This window comes from Anser anser (assembly GCF_964211835.1).
Source record: "Anser anser genome assembly, chromosome: 3".
Lineage (NCBI taxonomy): Eukaryota > Metazoa > Chordata > Aves > Anseriformes > Anatidae > Anser > Anser anser.
The window spans coordinates 36,222,543-36,234,573 of NC_139722.1; positions in this window are offsets into that span (position 1 = coordinate 36,222,543).

Below are 12,031 nucleotides of genomic sequence, written 5' to 3' on the forward strand. Positions count from 1 at the left end.
ATGAGGGTATACTGGATTAGGTCACCCAGGGCGTCTCTCAGGCTGAAATTTGTCATGTCAGAGCAAGAACAGGTCACACTTAGTGAAGCCGTGTAGTTCTGGGAACAAAACGTCCCTTCCTGCAATCGGCAGCTCGATTCTTTCTAGTCTTGGCTTTAGAGCACTATGCGGAGTTTATTACAATCTCCTTGAATCGGGAAGGCTCACCCTGAGCACTCTCTGGTGCACAAGTATCCAGGAAAGCCCTGCTGGGGCTCTTGTAGCCACTTGCCTCAAGGCATTTTCCTAATCAAATTCCTACTCCTACCATGCCAGACCAGATATTCTTTCGTGCCCCCTGGCAAAGCTAATGGGCTCTGGGCTGGCTGCATTAGACCTTCTGCCTCAGCACCAGCAATGAGCCTGAGGCTACCAGGTAGCCGAAGCACATCCTCTCCAAGCAGCCCCATTCTGGAAGCATTATAGATTTGCAGTTCCCCTCCTTAGGTATATATGCAACAAGCAAAGCATCATTAGAAGCACAGCGTTTATGAGGGTTCTGAAAAATCACTTTTTTTACTCCTTAGCTAGGGCAAAGACTCCACAGATATGAGAAAAACGGTCAAATCTTTTCTAGCATTTCCCAGTTCATTAGTCTTACTACTGTAGTCTTCTTCAGGCTTCACTTCAGAGTTGTGAAGGGCATCCCAAGTTCTCCTCCTCCAACTCAAATCTCTTCTCTTGCATTACCGATTATCTACTATGATCCCCCCCCCTTCCCCATCCCTCCCCCTACCCCCCCTCAAACTTCTCATCTGTACTTTCGCAAAGAGAGAAAAAATCTTTTCTCTTAAATTTTCCTGTTTCCTCTGTCAGGTGTGTCCTGACACCTGACCATCTTTGTCAGGTGCTCCTCAGAGAATTTTGTTTGATGACCACTCTCCTGGGGACCAGAAGTGGAAGACCAGTTTGCCTGCAACAGGAACCATCTCCCTGCGTATCGCATTAAAACAATTCATGCAGCTATAGTAATCTTTCCATGCTAGAAGGCAGGAAGTTCTCCCATCATCTTTTGTGGTTTCAGAGGAAAGAAAAACACACCACGTGTGACAGTCATACATCGTGAACACCTAACAGACACAGTCCACAGCAGGACAGAAACATCAAATCATCCCAACTCATCATCAAAACAGCTTGCATTTGTGACTGGCTTTTCATCCCAAAAGGGGGATTCTCCTGCCATCAGTCACGTGCTCTTAAACACTCACACCACCAGAGCAACGCGCAGACTCCCTGGGTGTGTGGCTGAGACCAGGGGTAAAGCGGACCACTGCAGATCAATGAGGCCAATCGTAAGGTCCACAGACCCTTGCACAAGTTGCTTCCAGTCAGCAGAAAACTACCTGTTCCTCCTCAACCTCAGAAACTCTGCTTGCAGATGTTAGAAGGAACCAACAAATGCAGCCTTCTGGCCTCTGCCCCAACAAGAGTCCATCTCCAAGCTCTGGAGACGGACAACCACCTAGAATGGAAAGCTCCTGGAAAGAGTGGGTGCACAGGACAGCAAGAGAGCGAGCACAAATGGTGTGTGAGCGTGCGTGAGTGAAGGCTGTGCGTGAGTGTAAGCCTTTGCCAGTCCTTCCTTTCCCACAGCATCCCTACCGGCACGGTGCTAAGGAGCCTCTGGGACCCTGAGCCACAGCTGCACAAGTCTGGTGGTGCCCTGGGGCAACAGGCTTCGTAGGCCTGCAGCCCAACAAGGGGCAAGAGCATCTTCTCTGGCTGAAGCGGCCAGCCAGCAGCTAACTCAGCTATCAGCAAAGTCCCTCAGGACAACTTCACTGCCTTCCTGACAAAACAGTCACTGCTGTATTTGCATCTTACTTTTGACAAGAACTTTCCTGCCTATAGGTGAGGCTGTACTATCAGAGTGCATCTTTCCTCCATACAAACCCCCTTTTGAGCTAATGATTCCTTCAGAAGGATTTACACTCCAGCTGAAGTGTGTCAAATCTGTGGCTAGTAATGAGCACATGAAAATATTTTTTCAGTATTTACATATGAAAGATATCAAATAGGATCACTGTAAGATTACTTCTTCAGTGTCGCCTTCTAAAGATGTGGTGGTTTTACTCAGGTGGGCAGCCGAGTTCCACCCGATCCTTTTCCAGAGGAAGATACATAACTGCCTCTAGAGAAGGACTAGCTCACTAAACGGGTTGGCCTACTAGAGAGTCCTTCAAAAGTTTGGTTGGCCAAGGAGCTGTAGCCTGAAAGTCAGAAGTCTGCTCCATACTACGGGAAGAGAGAACGCCCCCAAGGGTAAATTACCCAACATTTTGGTATTTCTCTTAGCTACCAGAAAAGAAACAAACACACCCCAAAACCACCAACATGCGTACATGAAAGAAAACCAAGCACGGCATGCTAGAGCTGGTCAAACAATTCTGCCAGTTAGCTCTAAGAGAGAATTTGAAGTTAGCTGTGTAGCGGAGAATAAAAACGAAAAACCAGTGCTCTCTGTGTTTGAGGGCTTTTATTATCTACCACAACGGTCTGCCCAAGAACTTGTCCCTCAGGACACCAAGTTCTTTCTGGGAGAGGTTGTGCACCAACAACAGATTCTGTCCCGGGGAGTCTCTGCTCGGAATTTTGGGGTAAGGAAAGCCAGGAGGCTGGCTTGGTTGCCTTGGTTTCCGTATGCCCACGCGTGGAGACGGTAACCTGGACACTGTGGACTGATTGTGTGCTCACCATGAAGACACGCAGGTTAAAAGGCGGCGCCTCTTCCTGCGGCCATCACTTCTTGGAAGTGAGATTGTGACGGACGAGGTAGGACGAGGCTTTTCTCCAATGCATACTGTGAACTGTCGATCTAGCTTCACATTCGTTAGTCAAATGAGAGCGGTGAATAAGAGAATGTTTACATTTGCCTTCCTTTCAACAGGCACGCAATGTGTGCAGCAGAGTCACAGAAGGAAAATTCAACTGAGAAGAGCCAAGCGGTAAGATTAGCTCCTTACGAATACACAAGCTCATGCACTTTTTTGGACGAAGGTGGTCTAGCGCAAAGCCTGATACTGTTTGTGTGATAAGTGGGCGAGAGGGGGCAAATGAAAAAAAAAAAAAAAAAAGAATGCTTCAGATACTTGTGGCTCTGCTTACTTGCAGAAGAAAAACTGCAAGCTCTTCCAGTGACAGTGTCAGAAGCGTGCAGCTAGCTCTCACGTGCACTTTCAGGGAGTCTTTAGTGGAGAAGAGATCCTCTAGTACCGTGGCCAGTGAATATTAGTCACCAGACAGAGGGAAGAACTGAAGCAGCTTCTGGTTCTCCCTCTCGCATCCCTCTGCCTTCCTGCCCAGCATGGCCATCGAGCAAAAAGCAGCCAAGCCCTTAGTTTGTGCCTTCCTCCGGCACGTTTTAAGCATGATAACTTTAGAAGTGGCCAGCAAAAGTTAGGAAGTACAGTCGGCAAAGGCGGTGTGAAATGCTAAAGGTCATTGAAGCCCAGCTCCATACCTCTTTGGGTTTTCGTATTCCCCCAATTTTCTTCCTGCATTTTCATAAAGGCTAAGAAGGTTCTGCGAAGCCTGGGAAACAATTCAAGGCCCTGACAGTGTCAGACGTGCAGTCTTCACCAAGTATTTGACTTAAGAATGAATTGCCCTCAGCATTCTGTAGTGATTTAAGCGGCCATGAGCAGGTGGCAAAAGTGACTTAAAGTCAGGTTGAGGCCTAAAGTCAAATTCTTTGCTGACAAGTGCACATGCCCCAAGGGAATTTCCTTCATGAGTACCCTTGGGTTGCAGAAACCTAGCGCTTCTCCAGTGCTTCTTCTTCCCCCGTGAAATACTGCAGACCACTCAAACCCTGGTTAAAGATTTGTCCCAAAACAAAGAGAGCAAAAGTAAAGTGCCCACAAGCGAACAACGCAGACGGAAGCTCAGTCTGAAATACAAGCTATGTCATGAGGTACCCGTTGCATTGGCAGGGCGCGATGGAGCTGCCCGACTTGACCGTGCAGAAGAGCTCTGTGAAGCTCCTCACGAAGAGATGGGAGTCCGCCAGTGCTCTGGCACCCAGCCCGGCCTTCCAACGCCTGCCAGCCCCACGGTCCCTGGCACCAGAGCAAGCCAGCCCAGGCAGCACCGTGGACGAAGCTGCGGCAGACAGCGGGAGGGCGGACGTCACCCTGGGTGGCCCTCGCCGGACTGAGACCTTCCCCATCTCTGTCAAGGAGCTGCAGAGCCACTTTGAGACCCTGGGTGGCAGGAAGGTGAGTGCACGCAGGTTCCGCAGCTGAAAAGGATTCCCGCGCTCTCACTGAGGACTCGGAGAACACTACTGCCACAACAGCACCCCCTTCCAATCTGCTGCCTCTTCATATCCTTTCTGCCCCCTGAAAGCCCTACCTGGCTCCTCCCAGTAGCTTCTAACTCACATCCCCTCCATGTCTTCCAACAGGAAGCGGAAAGTGGCAAAAGCTCACTGCCACCAGCACTGGCCACTCAGCCTGGGAGCCAGACAGACATTTCTCTCATGGAAATGTCCAGCGTGAAACGGGGGAGGGCAATCTTTGAGAAGATGTCCTCAGGCAATGGACAGACCACCAACACTGAAGGTTAGCCTTACCACTTGGATCGGATTTCTCCCTTTAGTTCAATGCGCTCCGTCTCTGAGGTGGCAAGGGGCAAGCACACTCACCTCATCAGGGCAGCCCCCAGGCCGCCCAGGGAGAGAACGTGGTGTTCTTCTCAGTGCAAAACAAGCTTTCTAGCCTTCTCCATTTTGTCTGTTGCATTATGGAGCAGTGCCTGATGCCATTAAATACTTGTTGAGCAAAACACAACAGAATGGTGTCTTATGTTTTGAGAAGATAACTTTTGATGAAGACAGCCCAAATTACAAATAGGATATCAAAACTATGGGCAGCATCCATCAATTACAAAAAAGTGGTATCTTCATTTTCTTCTTTGGTGAAGATAGTTTGGATTTAGCAGTGCGTTGCTTTGGTAACAATGCGTTAACTTTTATTAGTTAAAGGCATTCTGGTTTCCACAAATCAAATGCTCCGTACTTGATGCGCTCTAAAGTAAAAGTGCGACGACACAGTGGGTAAAATGTTGGCAATACTGTTTGTTTTGCTTACTGCTTTTCTTTCAAGCTTTGAAACACATGCACCCATCTCCCTCTCCCCAACTATGACGTCTCTTTGTGGTTGCAGTGGGTGGCTGCAAAGCTGTAGGAGGACTTCCAGAAGAGAGCCCTCCCAACACCGGCAATACACTGACGGAATTCCAGGAGAATGTCTCCTTGAAAGACAAAATGGCTCTGTATCAGGCTGCGGTGTCAAAGGCAGAGAACAGCAACCGCTTTGCCAATGTAAGATACCAATGTCTCAATATCTTCTTAATTCTACGTTTGCTTTGCCCAGGGACAGATCGTAACCATCTTTATTTCTACAAGCAAGCTATCAGGTGGATCATAGGGTGGATGAAAATTTAAATCCCAAATTAGGAAACCTATAGAGCAAACATAGTCATCCATCAGTCTCTCTCTCTACCAAAAGAGGTTTCTCACGCTAGATGCCTTTGGTCTTTTGGACAATCCCCGTTATTTCGTGGACGTGCTCTTCCTTTCAGTCCACCTTTGCCTGAACTTCATGTATGAGGATCATGGGTGAGAGAGAGATCAGCAACACGGTTATCCTGTGATGACAAAACAAGGCAGTTTCCTTACCACAACAACTATTCTCTATCGCCAAATAATAAAATCCTGTTCAGGAGCACAGTGACTTTAGAGCTCTTGCTGCTCGAACTGAAGAATTTGAAATTACCGCATGATAAAACAGCTCAGCTATGGGTGCTCAGGTAGCCCAGAAGCCACCTGAGGGAAGCAGCCACCAGCCACGCTCGCCTTCAGAGTCCAGGTGTTTTCAAACCACACAATTCCTGCCCACTGGCTTGTTGATTTCCTAATTGCCCTTGTGTATTTGGAACAGATTCCTGCAGTTCTTTGGGCCAAGAAGGTTCCAATTCCCTCCTCCCAACACTGCCAGCAATGGTGCTGTTAGCTCTCTCTCCCCAAAAGGAAGAACTGGAGGAAGCCTGACCCAACCGAACTGTGTTGAGAACATATGAACTGCTTCATTTCCACCCTATAACACCTTGCCCTTACTTGTTGAAATGGATGGTATGTTCTTACTGCAAATGGAAAACACCTGGCCTTATTTGATCCCTCTAGACCTCAGAGGAAATCAAGTCCTGCACTGTGCCCGGGGGCCTGGCTGCAGTGAGGAAACACTTTGAGAATGGGCAGATGACCCCTTCAATGACCACCTTTGCTCACTCCCAGCACCAGCACAAAGCTGCAGAGGTAACAATGGCATTTTGAATACTAACAAATTAGGTTTCCCCCGTTAAAGAGCTCGAGAGGAAAATAACACTATTTGCTTGATTCCAGGATTCACCATTCCCGGTGTCCCTGGAAAAATTTGCACCCCATTTTCTTTTCAACTCGCCCTCCTCGAGCCTCACCTAACTTTAACGGTTCAACCTTCTCATCACATGGGTTCCTTGTGGTGCTCGTAATCCCCTAAATCATCACGGTACACTGCCATAAAGGAACCATTTGGGCTTAACATCTGTTAAAGTAGAACTGATTTGTGACAGCCCTTCACAGGCAGAAACACAAATCCAGATTACTGTTAATTACGTGATTCTTTGTATTTGTTTTCAGGAGACCTCAAGAACCACTCAGCTCCCACTATCAAGCAGCACCAGGGAAGCCGAGTGCAGTGCGACGAGCTCCAAAGAAGCCCCACTAGAAGCCTTTCCAAGCAAAGAGGTAAGTTTATCAATTAACAATTATACCATTTGGCAGGTATGTTTTTAAAACAGTGTCCTAGACAGGGTTGTTTGGATGTGGTAATGAATGGGGCTTCCCACTCAGACTTCTCTGTGATGTTTCAAAGACAGCAGCCGAAATATGGAGTATTCTTCCATGTTGCACTAAATCCCGCAGTAACGTGAAGGTTTTGTGCACAGGTTTCTCTCGGGGAGCAAGTGACTCCAGAGACAAACGGGGCTTCTACACTCACCCGGCATACTGATGAAGCAGGTAAGAAGTGGCTTGAGAGTAACGGCTCCCAAAGGAGCACGACAAACCAAGTTCTTGGCAACTGTCTTTACTGGCACAAACGTGGGGCTGCTTTTAGGATACAGATACAGGACATTGCTCCAAGTTGTTCAGTGCCTCCTTCCTCAGCTAAGCACATTCATTGGTCTCAGTGGGACCTAAGAAACAGCTTTCCGTGCTGGTACACAGAGAGGAGTTTGGCAGAAGGAGGTAGCTTCCAATTTGTGCTGAGCTGCTGGAAAGAGCGGGGCATTTTAAGAGATGTCTGAAGACACACGCAAACCCTTGCCCCTGTATAGCCGAAACTGTGGATGATAAAGGCTCAATTTATAGCCAGGCGGAACAGGCCTGGACACCATGAGCACGGTGTAGAGGCGCTGCTTCTGCGGTCTAGTCCTGGTATTAGAATTCACGCGCTCGGTTAACACAAAGACCTCAGTCCTGTGCGAGCCCTGACATTCAGGCAATTCAGGTACGGCAAAACAGCAGGCCATAGATAACGTGTCCCTCAACACTTCTTCCATCCATTTCCTACGTATTTCTTCTCTTCATATTGTCCGTTGTTCATTCACTTTTTTTTTTTTTTAATAATAATAGTAATTATTATTCTTTCCATTGCAGTAAGCAATGCAGCTATGGACGTGGAGGTCCCAAAGACTTCCACAGAGGTGTGTGACCATCAGACGGAAAGGACAGCAGAGGAAAACGCTGTTCCCATAGACAGAGAGACTGCAACATCTGTACCAGATGGCAAGGTCTGTGCCTTTATAGTAAGAGTAGACATCAGTCTGTCAAACACAGTCTGAATTTCTATTTTTACCATGTAGTTGCAACTGAAAATGCAACCTGTGAAAGCAGTAGGAATATACGGAGCTTAGCAATGACGGGCACACAAGGTGGTATTTAGTACAACCTGTAATTCAGCAAGTACTTCTATTACATGACAAACACAACTGAAAGTTGAACTCAAACGCTTCTGCTTTTCCTTTCCTTCTCTGATGAAGGAAGCCTCTTCTTTCCCTGCTTTCAGTCTCTAAAAGGCTATGTTTTCTGTCACCAGTTCCTCAGATGCACAGAAACTCTCAACTTGAGGAAAAACGAAGACAAGCGTCAAAATGTCGAGGGCTGTCCGGACCAGACAATTCCACTGGCACTGCCGAGCGAAGCACTGCACCAGCCCAAAAGCACCATGCCGTCTGCTCTTGCCAGAATGAGAGCCATGAATGCGATCATCAAGAGCCACGCACATTCTGTAAGACGGCCACGTCACCAAGGAGCTGCTGGGCTGCCAGTTCAAAGTGTCTGTGAGCAAGAAATCCCAAAGGTTCACAAAGGCGACATCTGTTCAGAGGAGCAGCTCCCTAAGCCTGGGGAGCCGCAGATGAGGGAGCCACTGAGACAACCCAAAAGCAGAAGCACTCGTGCGGCTTCCAGAATTAAGGCCATCAACGACATCCACAGGAACCTACACCATTCTCAAAGGCGTCCAAACCAGGAAGGGGCTGCTTTTCTGGTGGAGGATGCGCAAGGGTTCAAAACAACAGAATCCGGCCTGAAGAACGAAGACGCAAGCGTCACAGTCTCTGTGTTGTGCAGTAATGCACAACAAGTTGACAATAAAGAGATGAAGTGACTCAAAACTAACAGACTTGTCTGAACTTTTGCTGCCTGTCTCAACAGGTTGGAGCATCAGGCGGGGAGAAACTTCATGAAATATAACGAGGGCAAGTGTAGAGCCCTGCATCGGGGCAAGAACAACCCCAGACACCAGGATAAGTTGGGGACTGCCCTGCTGGAGAGCAGCAAAGGGGGAAGGGACGTGGGTGTCCTGGCGGAGAGCTGGCTGACCATGAGCCAGCACTGTGCCCTTGTGGCCAAGAAGGCCAATGGCATCCTGGGGTGTATTAGCAGGGCTGTGGTTAGTAGGTCGAGAGAGGTTCTCCTCCCCCTCTACTCTGCCCTAGTGAGACCACATCTGCAATATTGCGTCCAGTTCTGGGCCCCCCAGTTCCAGAAGGACAGGGAACTGCTTGAGAGAGTCCAGCACAGAGCCACAAGGGTGATAAAGGGAGTGGAGCGTCTCCCTTTTGAGGAAAGGCTGAGGGAGTGTCCTGGTTCCAGTTAGGACAGAGTTAAGTAGCTCATAGTAGCTGGTAGGGTGCTATGTTTTGGATTAGGATGAGAAGAGCGCTGATAACATGCTGATGTTTTAATTGTTGCAGAGCAGTGTTTACACCAGGCCAAGGACTTTTCGGCTTCTCGCTCTGTCCTGCCAGCGAGCAGGCTGGGGGTGCAGCAGGAGCTGGGAGGGGACAGACCCAGGACAGCTGACCCAAACTGGCCAAAGGGGTATTCCATACCATCTGACGTCATGCTAAACAATATATAGGGGTGGCTGGCCGGGGTGGGGGGGCCGGCTGCTCGGGAATAGGCTGGGCATCGGTCAGCGGGTGGTGAGCAATTGCATTGTGCATCACTTGTTTTCTTACACATTATTATTGTTAATACTATTACCATTATCACTATTATTATTATTATTGTTATTATTATTTTCCTGTCTTAATAAACTGTCTTTATCTCAACTCACAGGCTTCACTTTCCCGTTTCTCTCCCCCATCCCAGAGAGGGAGGGGGGAGGGTGAGCGAACGGCTGTGTGGTGTTTAGCTGCCAGCCGGGTTAAACCACAACAGGGAGCTAGGTCTCTTTAGTTGGAGAAGAGGAGACTGAGGGGTGACCTTCTTAATGTTTATAAATATGTAAAGGGAGAGTGTCAGGAGGACGGAGCCAGGCTCTTCTCAGCGACATCTAACAGTAGGACAGGGGGCACTGGGTGTGTGCTGGAACATAGGAGGTTCCACTTAAATGTGAGACAAAACTTTTTTATGGTGATGGTGACAGAACACCGGAACAGGCTGCACAGGGGGGATGTGGAGTTTCCTTCTCCAGAGGCATTCCAAAGCTGCCTGGACGCGTTCCTGTGTGACCTGATCTAGCTGCTCCTGCTCCGGCAGGGGCATTGGACCAGACGATCTTTCAAGGTCCCTTCCAATCCCTAACATTCAGTGATTCGGTGATTCTGTGATTCGTAGGCATCTCAGCAGTCTTCTACCATCTTTCTTTGGCAAAGGCATGTCTGGAAAGAAAAACTGTAAAAATCACAGTCAGGAGAAGAGCTCTGGATCTCCAAAGTACCAATCTGCAGGTCTGATATACAGGCTGCCATTATGTCAGGATAACAACAATCTGCTGCCCCGGAAGATTAATCTTACTTTGAAATCAGTGGGCACTGCAATACTATGCTCCTCAGAAAATCAGGACAATTATTGCCAGGTTTTGTGATTACCACTCGTTAAAATGAGGGTATACTGGATTAGGTCACCCAGGGCGTCTCTCAGGCTGAAATTTGTCATGTCAGAGCAAGAACAGGTCACACTTAGTGAAGCCGTGTAGTTCTGGGAACAAAACGTCCCTTCCTGCAATCGGCAGCTCGATTCTTTCTAGTCTTGGCTTTAGAGCACTATGCGGAGTTTATTACAATCTCCTTGAATCGGGAAGGCTCACCCTGAGCACTCTCTGGTGCACAAGTATCCAGGAAAGCCCTGCTGGGGCTCTTGTAGCCACTTGCCTCAAGGCATTTTCCTAATCAAATTCCTACTCCTACCATGCCAGACCAGATATTCTTTCGTGCCCCCTGGCAAAGCTAATGGGCTCTGGGCTGGCTGCATTAGACCTTCTGCCTCAGCACCAGCAATGAGCCTGAGGCTACCAGGTAGCCGAAGCACATCCTCTCCAAGCAGCCCCATTCTGGAAGCATTATAGATTTGCAGTTCCCCTCCTTAGGTATATATGCAACAAGCAAAGCATCATTAGAAGCACAGCGTTTATGAGGGTTCTGAAAAATCACTTTTTTTACTCCTTAGCTAGGGCAAAGACTCCACAGATATGAGAAAAACGGTCAAATCTTTTCTAGCATTTCCCAGTTCATTAGTCTTACTACTGTAGTCTTCTTCAGGCTTCACTTCAGAGTTGTGAAGGGCATCCCAAGTTCTCCTCCTCCAACTCAAATCTCTTCTCTTGCATTACCGATTATCTACTATGATCCCCCCCCCCTTCCCCATCCCTCCCCCTCCCCCCCCTCAAACTTCTCATCTGTACTTTCGCAAAGAGAGAAAAAATCTTTTCTCTTAAATTTTCCTGTTTCCTCTGTCAGGTGTGTCCTGACACCTGACCATCTTTGTCAGGTGCTCCTCAGAGAATTTTGTTTGATGACCACTCTCCTGGGGACCAGAAGTGGAAGACCAGTTTGCCTGCAACAGGAACCATCTCCCTGCGTATCGCATTAAAACAATTCATGCAGCTATAGTAATCTTTCCATGCTAGAAGGCAGGAAGTTCTCCCATCATCTTTTGTGGTTTCAGAGGAAAGAAAAACACACCACGTGTGACAGTCATACATCGTGAACACCTAACAGACACAGTCCACAGCAGGACAGAAACATCAAATCATCCCAACTCATCATCAAAACAGCTTGCATTTGTGACTGGCTTTTCATCCCAAAAGGGGGATTCTCCTGCCATCAGTCACGTGCTCTTAAACACTCACACCACCAGAGCAACGCGCAGACTCCCTGGGTGTGTGGCTGAGACCAGGGGTAAAGCGGACCACTGCAGATCAATGAGGCCAATCGTAAGGTCCACAGACCCTTGCACAAGTTGCTTCCAGTCAGCAGAAAACTACCTGTTCCTCCTCAACCTCAGAAACTCTGCTTGCAGATGTTAGAAGGAACCAACAAATGCAGCCTTCTGGCCTCTGCCCCAACAAGAGTCCATCTCCAAGCTCTGGAGACGGACAACCACCTAGAATGGAAAGCTCCTGGAAAGAGTGGGTGCACAGGACAGCAAGAGAGCGAGCAC